The sequence below is a fragment of the Protomyctophum bolini genome (genome assembly GCF_963924005.1).
Source record: "Protomyctophum bolini genome assembly, chromosome: 23".
In the NCBI taxonomy this organism is placed as follows: domain Eukaryota; kingdom Metazoa; phylum Chordata; class Actinopteri; order Myctophiformes; family Myctophidae; genus Protomyctophum; species Protomyctophum bolini.
Genome location: NC_137884.1, coordinates 22,438,922 through 22,456,086, shown reverse-complemented (window position 1 = coordinate 22,456,086; position 17,165 = coordinate 22,438,922). Strand labels below are relative to the sequence as shown.

The following is a 17,165-nucleotide window of genomic DNA, read 5'->3' as shown; positions in this document are numbered from 1 at the left end:
TCATAATCTTTGAATGAAGCAATATTACACCGGAGGCTGTGCTTTACCGCCATTGATGCACGCCTGCGTTGCTGCCTGCAGGAACTCGCCCGCAGAGCGTGTTCCGAAAGGCAGCGCAGATGTGCATTAATAAGACGATAAAAAAAAAGAATGACAGATGTAGTCACTACGACCACAAATGTCCCAAGAAGCTAGCTAGCCTATAGCCACAGTCAGAGTCTGCTGCACTCTGAGAGAACAGAGTAGCTGAATTCTATATGTTTTGAGTAGGTGTTCCTTTACGCTTGTTTAAGCACGGCTATAAAGCTGTTTCAACCAATCGGATTGCTTCCTCGAAACGATCCGTTGTATAATTAATATTTTAAGTTTTTCAGAAAACGGATGGGCCAGGATTGAGAAGGCATTGTAAGAATCGGCCTCGGGGTCTATTAAAAGGCTTATTCTACGTTTCTGGAGATGTTTGAAAAGTAATTGGCCACGATATATCGAGAGAGCTCCAATCATCAACACGACAGCATTGTAGACGGACACAGACCGACCAATCATCAACACGACAGCATTGCGGACGGACACAGACCGACCAATCATCAACACGACAGCATTGTGGACGGACACATACCGACCAATAGGATACGTAACTTAACCGCAGTAACACGTGTGAGGCTGTGAGCCTCGTCATGCATCAGCGCACACACACACACACACACACACACACACACACACACACACACACACACACACACACACACACACACACACACACACACACACACACATCTGTCATAGACGCTGATTTCACACTTTAGGGCCTGGCAACATAATAGATTCCCATGGTTATGACATTCCTGGAAATATTTTGAAATGAGTAAAAACATATTCCAGTCCTGGAAAATATTTGGAAGGCTGTAAAAAAAATATTTGGCTCTGCATTGTTTTGGGCTATTTATTAACTTTGTTAATAAGTATGCATAGGCCGAACGTGCCTACTGTATATGTGTGATTGCACACTATTGTGTACCGAAAAAAGAACAGATCTACAAGCTCACAACGTTGCTGCAGCGTGATCCTATGCGCTAGGACAGGACAGGTGGTGTAGCAAAACATTTGGCACTTGGCAGTATATACACTTCTATTTAGCCAAAGAACAGAACAGGAATTCATCATAAAGGAGGTAAAAAGGGAAAAGAAACATATACAGTGAGGGGGAAAGGGGGTGGGGGGGATTCAGATTTTTCGGGGGCCAGTTTTGAATTGCAGCCGTCCGTAGGTGCCCTTTGAGAGCGGTTTTGAAGGAGTCAAGGGATCCGCATGTCTTAATGACTGTAGGTAGGGCGTTCCACATTTTGGTGGCATATAGGAGCGAAAATAATTTAGTCCCTTGTTTGTGCCGAATCTGGGTTGCACATGGTTTGTTCAACTCCCTCTGGTGTTGTGGGTGTGGACTTTGTTGACATTAAGGAAGTATTTAGACTGGTTAGGGCTTTAGCCCTATACATACAGTATATCTTGCAGAGACGGTACACTGTACCGTACCGCACCGGCGCCTCCCGATGTTAGGAGACGGTATTGACATGCTGTGTGGCGGCCAGGTGCGTTCTGTGTTGTAGTGACGGAAACACCAGAGCTTCACGTGCAGTGATGTAAATAGGTTTTCAATGTAATGAGTCCCAAGGACTGTCTAAAGAGGACGGGGCGCGACGACCGTAAGGGCGCCGCCATGTTGCTCACATGTTGCTCCATGGAAGGAAAGAAACATGCGCAATGGGCTTTATGCAGCCAACACTTCCTCGTTCAGCTTCCTTGGTCTCAACTGCGCATGTTTCTTTCCTTCCATGGAGCACCATGTGAGCAACATGGCGGCGCCCTTACGGTCTTCGCGTCCCGTCCTCTTTAGACAGTCCTTGATGAGTCCCAGGATGCAGGGATGGTCCCAGGGACATTTGATGAGTCCCACTTCAACCACGTTAGGAGTCATATTTTGCCATGTTTTACAAATAGCAGCATTTAACTCCCATTTCATTTTATATATGGTTATAATTCAATTACATTTTTATTAAAGTGTCAAATCACAACAAGTTGTCTCAAGACACTTTACATAATAGAGCATGATGTGGTTATATTCATGTAGAAAACCGAAGAAGAAATTATTATTATAACTAGCAAAATAAACTAGTACAGTAGTGCATCCCGTGGATGCAGAGGTCGTTGTTTTATTGCGTCCCTTAACTATGAACTGCGTTTTGGGATGCCGAATGCACCCTATTTTAATCTGTGCACGTGCAGCTGAGAACAGGAACGGCGACAGAGCAACGCAGAGACAACAGGGCCATAAAACTAGACCAGATTATCTCTGTCTGTCCTTTTCATTTTAACATTACGCCACAGAACAGAACACCTGCACTTTGTCCTCTCCACTCACTCAGTCCACTGTGGTTTGTGTGTGTGTGTGTGTATGCGTGTGCATGTGTGCGTATGTATGTATGTGTGTGTGTGTGTGTGTGTGTGTGTGTGTGTGTGTGTGTGTGTGTGTGTGTGTGTGTGTGTGTGTGTGTGTGTGTGTGCGTATGTGTGTGTGTGTGTGTGTGTGTGTGTTCGCCTCCTCCCAGCCACTCTTTACACAGTGGAGAATAGAGGAGGGAAGCTAGAGACATGCCAAGACAGGAAGGAAGCAAGGGAAGGGAGGAAGGAAGGCTGAAGGAAATGAGGCAACGCGCGGTGACAGCTGGGGCCTCATGGCTTCAGGGCTCAACCGCCGCTCATTCTGACAGCACGTTTAGTTTCACTCATAGTCCTTTAAATACAATGCGCTACAATGTACTATAGATCTGCTCTTTTCAGCGCAACCGACCATAAAATGATCTCTTCTATAGTCCCTCCCTAACATTTTACTTTGTATTTGTTGACGAAATTATCAGTATATTTAATTAGTAGAGCTGCACAATTATAATCGGCAGCATATCGAAATCGGCCAACTTTTCATTTAGTTTAGGTCAGTGAAAAAGGGGAATTAAGTCGACGAACACTTCTCGTCACAGTTTTAGTCGACGGTATCAACACTCTCTCTCTCTCTGAAGTGGTCATTGATTGGCGTTGTATTGTAGCCTTACAGGGTCACTGGTCACTGGTGTGGTATTGTAGCCAATGGGAGAACAGGGCCACTGGTCACTGGCGTTGTATTGTAGCCAATGGGAGAACAGGGCCACTGGTCACTGGTGTGGTATTGTAGCCAATAGGAGAACAGGGCCACTGGTCACTGGCGTTGTATTGTAGCCAATAGGAGAACAGGCCTCTGGTCACTGGTGTTGTATTGTAGCCAATGGGAGAACAGGGCCACTGGTCACTGGCGTAGTATTGCAGCCAATGGGAGAACAGGCGTGGCTGGCGCCGTGCCAACAGACCCAGAGCTGTTGTTTGAACAGGAGAAACCGTCAATAGTTAACCTGAGGTTAACGTCAGGCTTCTTTTACACACCGTTTATTTAAATGACAGTCTCACGCTGTGTGTGTGTGTGCGTGTGTGTGTGTGCGCACGCGTGTGCGTGTGTGTGTGTGTGTACGTCTGTATAAATAGATTTATTGGAGATTCTGACTTTCAATTGTACATACTACATTTTGTTTTGATTGTTCCACTTCTTTTTTAGCACCACCATCAGGCCCTGAGCCACTCTGCTACACTATAGCGCCACCATCAGGCTGTGAGCCACTCTGCTACACTATAGCGCCACCATCAGGCTTCTCACACAAATAAAGCCCTTTGAAATGAGTTGAAATTGAGAATTGTGTGCGCGCAATGCACGCGTACTGTGTAGCGCCACGTGCGTGTGTGTGTGTGTGTGTGTGTGTGTGCAGGGCTCAGTGCACTGTAGGGCTGCCTGCCTGCGGAAATTGCAGAAATGGTAATTGCGGAAATTGCGGAAATGGTGGAAATGGAAATTATGGAAATTGCGGAAATTGAGGAAATTGCGGAAATGGTAATTGCGGAAATTGCAGAAATTGCTCTTCACTTATAGCTATCTATTTTCAGGTAGATTGTTTTATTTTACTCAGTCAGCCATATATTTTTTCATGAAAAAGGTCATAGCTGGGTAATCTATTTTCAGGCAAATTGTGTTTATTGTATTTTATTTTACTCAGCCATAACAATTTATTTTCTGTTAACCAACTTGCTGGCTGGCAGGCAGGCAGACAGCTACTCATAGACAGGCAGACAGACAGACAGACAGCTACTCATGGAGAATTGGACAGGCAGGCAGTCAGACAGCTACTCATAGACAGGCAGACAGACAGCTACTCATGGAGAATTGGACAGGCAGGCAGACAGCTACTCATGGACAATTGGACAGGCAGGAAGGCAGACAGCTACTCATAGACAGACAGACAGCTACTCATGGACAATTGGACAGGCAGGAAGGCAGACAGCTACTCATAGACAGACAGACAGCTACTCATAGACAATTGGGCAGGCATGCAGACAGCTACTCATAGACAGACAGACAGACAGCTACTCATGGACAATTGGACAGGCAGGAAGGCAGACAGCTACTCATAGACAGGCAGACAGACAGCTACTCATGGACAATTAGGCAGGCAGGCAGACAGCTACTCATAGACAGGCAGACAGACAGCTACTCATGGACAATTAGGCAGGCAGGCAGACAGCTACTCAGACAGGCAGACAGACAGCTACTCATGGACAATTAGGCAGGCAGGCAGACAGCTACTCATAGACAGGCAGTAAGACAGCTACTCATTGACAGACAGACAAATAACTACTCATGGACAGACAGACAGACAGACAGGCAGGCAGGCAGGCAGGCAGGCAGGCAGGCAGGCAGGCAAAGAGCTACTCATGTTATGTTATTATGTTATTATAACAGCTACTCATGTTATGTGCAATAATTTGTGCAGTTATGGAAACAGCTCTTTGTGTTTATGCAAGAAAATGTAACACATGTGCATGCACATTGTACTTTGATACATTTTGCGAAAATAAAGCAATTGAAAGAGAGAAGTTATCAAGTATCATTAATGTCGTAATTTTATCTACTGGCCCCTGGCCCCTTGCCATTTTTGTAATGTGGCCCACAGGTAAATCTATTTGAGTATCCCTGTGCTACACTATAGCGCCACCATCAGGCTTCTCACGCAAATAAAGCCCTTTGAAATGAGTTGAAATTGAGAATTGTGTGCGCGCAATGCACGCGTGTGTAGCGTCACGTGCGTGTGTGCGTGCGTGTGTGTGCATGTGTGTGTGTGTGTGTGCAGGGCTCAGTGCACTGTAGGGCTGCCTGCCTGCGCACGTGGATGTGTGAAGAGAGACAGAGAAGAGAAGAAAATAAAAAATCAAAAAGCACTCAGGAAATTCCCCCTAGCCCACTTCCCCTTTAAATTCCCCCCTAGCCCACTTCCCCTTTCGCATTGTCAGAGAAAAGGGAAGAGCGCTCAACAGGTCCGCGTTGCTTTTCCTGCTATACGTTTGGAGTTGTCTCACAGACTGTGTGTGTGTGTGTGTGTGTGTGCGTGTCTGTGTGTGTGTGTGTGTGTGTGTGTGTGTGCGTGCGTGCGTGTGAACTTGAAATGGGACATTCTGCATAATGTGTACTTTCTATACTTTTGGTACTTTAAGTACATTTTGATGCCAATACTTTATTACTTTTACTAAAGTATACATTTAGAATTCCGGACTTTAACTAGTAAAACTATTGAGTGCTTTTTCCACCATTCATAAATGGAAGTGTTGTTTTTAGCAGCAATTTTTTATTTTAGTTTTAGTCGTAGTCTCTTCAATAGTTTATTTAGTTTTAGTCACGTGGAATGTTTTAGTGTTTAGTCTAGTTTTAGTCGACTAAATATCCTAAGTTTTTGGTCAACTAAATCTACAGTTGATTTAGTCGACTAAAAAGTAATTTTGGTGGGCGTTGATGCCGTCATAATGACTGATTTCTTAACTTGCTGACAATAGCCGATCTACAAGCTCACAATGCAACACGTTGTGAGGTTGTAGATCTGCAATTTTCAGCATGCAACCAAGTGTAAAATGACTCATACTGGATCTCTTGTCCACTAGTCCCTTCCTTACATTTTAGCCTATAGTTTTTATTTGTTGACGAAATTGTCAGTATATTTAGTCTTATAGTTTGAGTCATCATAGCTTAGTTTTCATTTAGTTTCCATTTAGTTTTCCTCGGTGGAAAAAAGGCAGTCGACGAAACATTTTTAGTTTCAGTGGACGGAATCACCACTGGTTGTGAGTGAGTCGTGGTAAAGAATCACCACTGGTTGTGAGTGAGTCGTGGTGAAGGAGGCCCGCCCGGCCGTGATTCACAAAGCACTTTAATTGCTGATAATCAAAATGGTGATCAAACAACAAACACCATTTTCTACTTCAGTCACTTCAGTCAGGCGGCTTGTTAACGACACACACCGCCTCTCCCCTTTAGCGCACGCACGCACGCAAGCACGCATACGACACCACCTATCCCCTTTAGCACACACACACACGCACGCACACACGCACGCACGCTCAACCTCTCTCCTTTAGCACACACGACTGAAAAAAGCAACAAAAAAAAAACACCTTCCGTAGAATGGAACGCAGCGGCTCGTTGTGTATTGAGAGACAAGCCATCCATTAACCCTTAGAGGGAATGGGAGGGAGGGGGAGAGAGGGGGAGAGGGAGAGAGAGAGAGAGGGGGGGGGGTGAGGGAAGGAGAGAGAGAAAAAGAGAGAGGGAGGAAATTGCAGTGTGGGCAGAAATCCGCCTTCTCCATTTCCTGAGGAGGAAGTGGATTAGATCGGGGGTGGGGCGGTGTGTGCGTGCGTGTGTGTGTGTGTGTGTGCGCGTGCGTGCGTGCTGCTCCTCACTCTTAAAGAATGCTTCTTTGCTCAGCTTTTAACCCTTTCTGCTCCTCCTCCTCCTCAACACAAGGACAGATCATGTATTCAGTTATAAATGATAAATCTCATCATTCGTCCCACAGAATATTCCTCCTCTGTCCCCTAATGCAGTGGTTCCCAAAAGCAGGGGTCCCTGAGGGAGTTCCAGGGGGTCCCCAGGACCCCCAGGGGTCCCTGAGAGAGTTCCAGGGGGTCCCCAGGACCCCCAGGGGTCCCTGAGAGAGTTCCAGGGGATCCTCAGCTAAATGATAGTTATTATAGGAACCAAACGGACCCTTATGGGTCTGTAACTCTGAGAGTGTATACACATGGAACCGTTATTCCATTTGTACACTCTGAGTTAGACATTGATTTTACAGTATAAATTGGGGTCCCAGAGATAGAAATGCCATTAAGTGGGGGTCAGTGTAGCCTAATTCAGATCAAACTGGGGGTCCTTGAAATGAAAATCAGTTGAGAATCACTGCTAGAGCTGTAGAAACCTTCTCTTATGGGGGGTCCTTGGCCTTATGGGGGGGTCCTTGGCCATGGCTATTTTTAAATGGGGGTCCGCGGGCCAATGAGTGTCATTTTGGGGGTCCTTGACATGTAAATGTTCTGGAATCCCATGCCGTAGTGGAAGACAAGCTGTCTCCCTCTGTGTCTGTGAGTCAGAACCAAACAGCTGTGTTTTAGGACATGGTGTGTGTGTGTGTGTGTGTGTGTGTGTAACATACGGACACACACACACACACACACACACACACACACACACACACACACACACACACACACACACACACACAGTTTCCATATCGCAGTATAGTTTCTTCCTAAATCAATGCATCCCATTATGTTTTGTATACTTTGTCAAATTATGACAGTGCCATTGCAGAAGTATAGTTAAAATATCTGATCTACAAGTTCAGAACACGTTGCTTTTCACCGTCTGAAACATGTTTAGAGGAGTGCTACATTCTGTCAGGGATCCCCACATTGACACTAATTAGCCCACGGACCCCCATTTGAAGAGATATGCCTGCAGGGACCCCCAAGAGTTTTACAGCACTATAGCAGTGATTCTCAACCCGTTTAATTCCAGTTTGACATGCATTAGTCTACGGACCCCCCATTTAATGGCATTTCTATCTCTGGGACCCCCCATTTATATTGTAAAATTAATTTACAATATAACTGTGGGTTCTAACTGTCTTTAGAGGACTCAAGGACCCCTGGGGGTCCCCGGACCCCACTGTAGCATACTTAGAGTTTGCTACATGGTGTTTTCTAAACAGTATCAAGCAGAACTCGTGACTCTACGACTACCTCCACTCCATCTATTGGAACACACAGGGATTCCTTTCATCCCAACAGTCTCGTCAGAACTCATACTTTCCGGGATTTCAGATTAAAATAAAAATACAGTATTTATCAGATCTATATGTCGGAGATACGGCAGCATTTCTCCATGCATCCTTCACTCTGTGTGTAGCAGCGTGTAACCTCATAGTCTAGTCAGTACAATGGTGCGTGTGTGTGTGTGCGCGCGTGTGTGTGTGTGTGTGTGTGTGTGTGTGTGTGTGTGTGTGCGTGTGCGTGCGCACGTGCAGTGTTTGTGAGGGGAAATTTCCTGCCCAGAAGGAGCTCTTGTCCTGAGGAATTTCCTGAGTGGGCGAACGACGCTTCCTGAATAAATGTTGTTGTTGTTTCTCTCTCTCTCTCACTCTCCCTCTGTCTCTCTCTCTGTCTCTCTCTCTCACTCCCTCCCCCTCTCTCTCTCCCTCTCTGTCTCTCTCTCTCACTCCCTCCCCCCCCCTCTCTCTCTCTCTATTTCTCTCTACTCTCTTTCTTCCTCCCTCTCTCTCTCTCTCTTTCTCTCTACTCTTCCTCCCTCTCTCTCTCTCTACTCTCTTCCTCCCTCTCTCTCTCTCTCTCTACTCTTCCTCCCTCTCTCTCTCTCTCTACTCTCTTCCTCCCCCCCTCTCTCTCTTTCTCTCTACTCTCTTCCTCCCTCCCCCCCTCTCTCTCTCCTCTCTTCCTCCCTCCCCCCCTCTCTCTCTCCTCTCTTCCTCCCTCCCCCTCTCTCTTTCTCTCTATTCTCTTCCTCTCTCCTCTCTCTTTCTCTCTACTCTCTTCCTCCCTCCCTCCCTCTTTCTCTCTCTCTCTACTCTCCCTCTCTCTCTTTCGCTCTATTCTCTTCCTCCCTCCCTCTCTCTCTCTCTCTCTCTACTCTCCCTCTCTCTCTTTCGCTCTATTCTCTTCCTACCTCTCCCTCCCTCTCTCTCTCTCTCTCTCTCTCTCTCTCTCTCTCTCTCCTCTGAAAGGGAAATTGTTCTGCCAGCGACCTCCCCCCTCCCCCCCTCCCTTCCTGTTCACAACGCACTCCACATGTCATCATAAATCGGGGTGTCAAACTTTATTTATTTACTTTTTTTTGGGGGGGTGACTTGACACCCCTGTGCATCGGGGGGGGGGGGTCACTAGTCAGTAACTAGTGACTAGCAACTAGTGTATGTAACTTGTGAAAACTGTAACAGTGGTCCATTCATTCATTCATTGGGAGGTGAAGCGGTGAACAGTCGACCACCAGAGAAAAATACAATGTATGTAAAAATCATCAATGAGTTCAATATAAATCAAAGGTTTCTAGTACCTCTATAGCTCTAGAAGAAAAGCCACATCAAATATGATGTAAAATCGTAAAAATAAACTTTACATTTCTCATTCAGGTGAGAAAACAGACACTTGTAAAAGAGTATTGGCTATTTATTGATTGATTGAATACTTTATTAACAGGCTTTAGGGCCAATAAGCCCCTATAGGGTCCTATAGGCTTGTTTCCATTGTGGTCCTCTGTATAATATCGGAGTCGGTCAGAATCGTTATCGGCAGATCACATGACCCTGCAGATAATCGGAGATCGGATATCGGTCATAATCTCATAATCGTGCAGACCTACTTTGAAGTATCCTAATTAAGACCTGAAATCAGATTCTATACAAATGTCTTCTAATCTGAATCATGACAGTTTTCTGAAAAAAACCCATGTTTCAGATGCTCTCAAACAAACTATTTCATGTCAAGGACCTCCAACAACATATTACAGAAGCAGAGATTTGAGTTAAAAACATTTGCTGTGAAATAATATATATTCAGGTACACGTATTTCACGATTTCTCTATGAGCTTGTAGATCTGCAATTTTTGTAGATCTGCTATTTTTTGCGACAGCTAAAGCATAAAATAATAGTTCAAAGATGGTTAAAAGCTATAAAGGTAACACAGAGGCGTTCCAGATCTCAATAGAGGTTAAAAAAGGGAAAGGGGGTAGTCAGTCGACGGTGAATTGAGGAACTCTACAAGCGTCGGCTTGCTCTCTCTCGACACGCCAATCCCAACAAAACAGGTCGCGCTACTTCCTGGATCCGTTAAAAAAAATAAAAAAAAGATTCCTTTGATTGACGACCTTTTTTCGTTTTGTTTGTTTTCATTGGATGACGTCCAGCTCGGCACATATCGTGAACAGGCACGTGCACCTGCGTGTGTGTGTGTGTGTGTGTGCGTGCACGTGTTCGTTCTCCAGAGTCGAACAGAAATGATGTCAAGGGGTGTGTGTGCCTGTGTGTGTGTGTGTGTGTGTGTGTGTGTGTGTGTGGGTGGGTGGGTGGGTGTGCCTGTGTGTGTGCGTGGCGTGATGGACAGACAGACAGACAGACGGACGAATGGGGGGTTTCCACACAGAGTGAGAGTGAAAGTTTGATTTTGCTCCCCCCCCCCCCCCCCCCCCCCCACTGCAGCTGCACTTCACCTGAGGGCGAATGCACACAGAGGTGTGTGTGTGTGTGTGTGTGTGTGTGTGTGTGTGTGTGTGTGTGGCGGGCGGGGAGAACAGTTAAACGGAGCGCTATAGCCAAGGACGTGTGTAGCTGTCATATTAACCAGTGTTGATTTTGATTTAGTTTTAGTCATAGACTATAGTCTTTTGAATATATATTGATTCAGGGCGTTTTTAACTAAAATCTTTGCTTCCGGGAACTTCCCTGGAACTACATATTATCAGATGGGGGTCTGCTGCCAATTACATATACTTTTGGGGGTCCTTGACATGAAAATGTTTGAGCACCACCGATATATAGAAACAGAGGTTCTTCAGAAAACTGTCATGGTTTAGAAGACATGGGTTAAAGATTTCCATATTAAAAACACCGCTCCACCGTCATCATGCCAGCGTCATTGTTCCTGTTGGGACTTTGCTTTGATCTCCCGACCCGACTCTCTCTCTGGGTTCTTTTCTGAGTCACTCGCAGCTCCTCTGTAAATGTTTGCCTTTTTTCTCTTAAAGCACAGAGACGTAGGCGGATATTGCTGCTGCTTTTCTCACAAGAGAAAGAGCTTTTCTTTCCCTTTCTTCCTCTGTGGAGTAGAGGAGAGGAGAGGAGAGCAGGCAGGAGAGAAAGGAGGAGGTGTGTAGTTGGAGGATTTGGCCCTGGACTCTTGACACCTACTCGGCTGCTACACACACTGTTGATTCTGTCGACTAAAACTAAGACGAAAAATGTCCGGCGACTACCTTTTTCCACCAACGAAGGCTAAATGGAAACTAAATTATTTAATTAAGCTATGATGACTAAAATTAGACTAAATATATTGGACAATTTCGTCAACAGACTAAAATCAGCCATTATGGCGCCATCAAGGTCTGCCAAAATACATCAATCAACTGTAGATTTAGTCGACTGAAATCTTATAATATTTAGTCGACTAAAACTAGACTAATACTAAAACATTCCGGGTGACTAAAATGTGACTGAAACTAAATTAAAACTATTCAAGAGACGATGATTAAAACTAAACTAACTAAGCTATACGGTGACTACAACTATATGACTACATTTCAGTAACCCATTTAGACCGATTCTAAAAAGAAAAAGTCTTCTGAAAAACCCCATGTTTCTGTCAGTGTTTCTCAACCCTTTTCATGTCAAGGACCCTCAGAATTATCTGTATTTGGCCGCCGACCCCATCTGAAAATATGCAGTTTCAGGGACCCCTCCAGAAGCAAAGATTTGAGTCTAAAAATGTTCACTCTGAAATAATTATATTCAAAGATTTACGACACATTTTCACGATTTTTCAAAAATTGCAGATCTACAAGCTTCTAGATCTGTATTTTTTTCAACAGCTAAAGCATAACATAATGCTTAATACACCAAAAGGGGTGCCGACGACAGAATGTTTTAAAAACCTTTTCCCCCAGAACTTTGTTCTGCACTCGACACTCCGCCGTGATTATTGTGGAATCACAAGAAAGTGTGTTTGGGGTGAGGAGCGCTCGTAACGCCTGTTACCTCTGTAATGCATACTTCCATACGCTATACATAACGGTATACTTGTACAGTACATGCTTGTGTCAAATGTCGCCCGGGGGCACAGTAGGCACCCGCCGTAACAGTAACAGTCAGGCCTCCTGTACGAGAAACACAACAGAAACAAGATAGCAGTGATCTCATCCCATCTCATCTCCTGCTTTTTCCTCCATTCATCCCAAGCAGTGCCGAGGTCTAGGAGTTGCCTAGGCAACATTGTGCACCTTGTGTGTGTGTGTGTGTGTGTGTGTGTGTGTGTGTGTGCATGTGTGTGCTGTTGTGGGGGGGGGGGGGGGGGGGGGGGGGGAGAGAGAGAGACAGAGAGAGAGAGTGGGTGCCTGAGAATCCACAAAGTGAAAATTATGTGTCATCAGACAGGATTAGGAGTCCATGCTTTAGTCAAGGGCCTGCTCCAGGGTTTCATTCAGTGAGGCGCGCGCTCGCGCACACGCACACGCACACACACACACACTTGGAGAGACAGAGAACCTTGAGATTCACTCCGACAAAAACCAACATACTATGTAAAGTACAGCATGACAATGGAAGCTGACATTGATGTTCTACCCGGCAACAACACATCCCCTCCACCAATCAACACCATCGTTATACACATCCCCTCTACCAATCAACACCACCTCTACACATCCCCTCTACCAATCAACACCAACTCTACACATTCCATCTACCAATCAACACCACCTCTACACATCCCCTCTACCAATCAACACCACCTCTACACATTCCATCTACCAATCAACACCACCTCTACACATCCCCTCCACCAATCAACACCATCGTTATACACATCCCCTCTACCAATCAACACCACCTCTACACATCCCCTCCACCAATCAACACCACCTCTACACATTCCATCTACCAATCAACACCAACTCTACACATTCCATCTACCAATCAACACCACCTCTACACATTCCATCTACCAATCAACACCACCTCTACACATCCCCTCTACCAATCAACACCACCTCTACACATCCCTCTACCAATCAACACCACCTCTACACATCCCCTCTACCAATGCAACACCACCTCTACACATCCCTCTACCAATCAACACCACCTCTACACATTCCATCTACCAATCAACACCACCTCTACACATTCATCTACCAATCAACACCACCTCTACACATCCCCTCTACCAATCAACACCACCTCTACACATCCCTCTACCAATCAACACCACCTCTACACATCCCCTCTACCAATCAACACCACCTCTACACATCCCTCTACCAATCAACACCACCTCTACACATCCCCTCTACCAATCAACACCACCTCTACACATCCCCTCTACCAATCAACACCACCTCTACACATCCCCTCTACCAATCAACACCACCTCTACACATCCCTCTACCAATCAACACCACCTCTACACATCCCCTCTACCAATCAACACCACCTCTACACATCCCTCTACCAATCAACACCACCTCTACACATCCCCTCTACCAATCAACACCACCTCTACACATCCCCTCTACCAATCAACACCACCTCTACACATCCCTCTACCAATCAACACCACCTCTACACATCCCCTCTACCAATCAACACCACCTCTACACATCCCCTCTACCAATCAACACCACCTCTACACATCCCCTCTACCAATCAACACCACCTCTACACATCCTCTACCAATCAACACCACCTCTACACATCCCCTCTACCAATCAACACCACCTCTACACATTCCATCTACCAATCAACACCAACTCTACACATCCCCTCCACCAATCAACACCACCTCTATACATTCCCTCTACCAATCAACACCACCTCTATACATTCCCTCTACCAATCAACACCACCTCTACACATTCCATCTACCAATCAACACCACCTCTACACATTCCCTCTACCAATCAACACCACCTCTACACATCCCCTCTACCAATCAACACCACCTCTACACATTCCATCTACCAATCAACACCAACTCTACACATCCCCTCCACCAATCAACACCACCTCTACACATTCCATCTACCAATCAACACCACCTCTATACATTCCCTCTACCAATCAACACCACCTCTATACATTCCCTCTACCAATCAACACCACCTCTACACATCCCCTCTACCAATCAACACCACCTCTACACATCCCCTCTACCAATCAACACCACCTCTACACATCCCCTCTACCAATCAACACCACCTCTACACATTCCATCTACCAATCAACACCACCTCTACACATCCCCTCTACCAATCAACACCACCTCTACACATCCCCTCTACCAATCAACACCACCTATACACATCCCCTCTACCAATCAACACCACCTCTACACATCCCCTCTACCAATCAACACCACCTCTACACATCCCCTCTACCAATCAACACCACCTCTACACATCCCCTCCACCAATCAACACCACCTCTATACATCCCCTCTACCAATCAACACCACCTCTACACATCCCCTCTACCAATCAACACCACCTCTACACATCCCCTCTACCAATCAACACCACCTCTATACATTCCCTCTACCAATCAACACCACCTCTATACATTCCCTCTACCAATCAACACCACCTCTACACATTCCATCTACCAATCAACACCACCTCTACACATTCCCTCTACCAATCAACACCATCGTTATACACATCCCCTCTACCAATCAACACCACCTCTACACATTCCCTCTACCAATCAACACCACCTCTACACATTCCATCTACCAATCAACACCACCTCTACACATCCCCTCTACCAATCAACACCATCGTTACACATCCCCTCCACCAATCAACACCACCTCTACACATCCCCTCTACCAATCAACACCATCGTTACACATCCCCTCTACCAATCAACACCAACTCTACACATCCCCTCTACCAATCAACACCACCTCTACACATCCCCTCCACCAATCAACACCACCTCTACACATCCCCTCTACCAATCAACACCATCGTTACACATCCCCTCTACCAATCAACACCACCTCTACACATTCCATCTACCAATCAACACCACCTCTACACATTCCCTCTACCAATCAACACCACCTCTACACATCCCCTCTACCAATCAACACCACCTCTACACATCCCCTCTACCAATCAACACCACCTCTACACATCCCCTCTACCAATCAACACCACCTCTACACATCCCCTCCACCAATCAACACCACCTCTACACATCCCCTCTACCAATCAACACCACCTCTACACATCCCCTCCACCAATCAACACCACCTCTACACATCCCCTCTACCAATCAACACCACCTCTACACATCCCCTCCACCAATCAACACCACATTCCCTCTACCAATCAACACCATCGTTACACATCCCCTCTACCAATCAACACCACCTCTACACATCCCCTCTACCAATCAACAACACATAGCCGATAAAGCCGATCTACAAGCTCACAGCGCGTCGGCTATTTTCAACCTGCAGTGTCAGCCGCGTTGGGGGCGTGTCTATACTGTGGCGAGGCGTTGGGGGCGTGTCTATACTGTGGCGAGGCGTTGGGGGCGTGTCTATACCGCGGGGAGGCGTTGGGTCTGTACCACTTTTAGCGTCACGTGCTAACAGTTATTAAGTCAGGCCAACCATTCACCGTGACGTTCAAATCAGGCCAAAAGCAATTAAGCCAATTAGAACAGCCGAGGTGCTAAGCCACGTCTTGGTCAGCGTGGAAAGTAACAAAAGTACATTTACTTAAGTAACATTCTGAGGTATTTGTACATATTTTGAGTATACGTCACATTTTCAGTATACTTCATACATTTCAGAGGCAAATATTGTACTTTTTACTCCACTACAATTATTTGAAAACTTTCGTTACTTTGATTATTATTACAAAACATACATTACCCACTTTCAGCCCTATATACATTTCGGCCGTTTAAAAGAATTGCCGATCTACAAGTGCACAATGCGTCGCATCGCGAAAAATATTTGTATACATTTGAAAACTTGAAAGGGGACATTCCGCATAGAGACTTTTGGTACTTATAGAGAGTACATTTTGATGCCAATATTTTGTACATACATTTTGAATTCCGGGCTTTTAAAAACCCATATGTCAGTCTTTCATTTTCATGTCAAGGACCCCCAAAATTGTAATGTAATTGGCCGCCGACCCCAATCTGAAAATATGTTGTTCCAGGGCCCCCCCCCCCCCAGAAGCAAAAATTTGAGTTAAAAACGCCCGCTCCGAAAGAATACATTCAAAGATTTGCGACACATTTTCACGATTTTTCAAAAATAGCAGACCTATACAAGCTTATACGAGCTTGTAGATCTGCTAATTTTTCAACAGCTATAAAGTATAACATAATGCTTTAAAACACCAAAAGTAAAAACATGTGAGTAGTTTGGGTTTGGGCGACTCTCCAAGACATCTCTAGACCGAAGGAAAGCAGTAGGAAGAGGAAAGTATTCATTTTTTCTTCCCATGAGCTGGAAATTCCGAGGAAGTGAGAAAAAAAAAAGAAGGAAAAAAAATCCTAAAATGATTAAATTACCCTCGTTATCCTCGTTCTAGGTAATCTTTTCCTCAACGACCGACAACATCAAAAGGACTTTTTTAAATCACATGACTTCTCAAAGCAGTGTTTGTGTTTGTTTTTGGCAGCAAATTTCTATTTTAGTCTAGTCATACTATAGTCTTTGGAATGAAACCTCTCATTTGGGTCATTATTTTAGTCACCTAGAATTTAGTCGACTAAAATGTATTTTGGCAGGGCTTGATGATCTGTTCAACGCAAAATGCTGCGCTTACTTTGATGTCTGTGTGTGTGTGTGTGTGTCTGAAGCCACCTAGTGTATGTGTGTGTCTTACAGTGCAAGATTTTTATGTGATTATGACATCATTGTGACATTCACACCTCCTCATCCTCACAGACACAC

The 17,165-nt window shown here is 45.3% G+C and overlaps 1 protein-coding gene across 2 annotated transcripts in view; it reads left to right on the top strand.

Moving 5' to 3' along the window:
* Nucleotides 1–17,165, top strand: part of etv6 (ETS variant transcription factor 6) — a 38,148-nt gene that overhangs the window by 5,010 nt on the left and 15,973 nt on the right. The gene's annotated exons all lie outside the window — the stretch shown is intronic.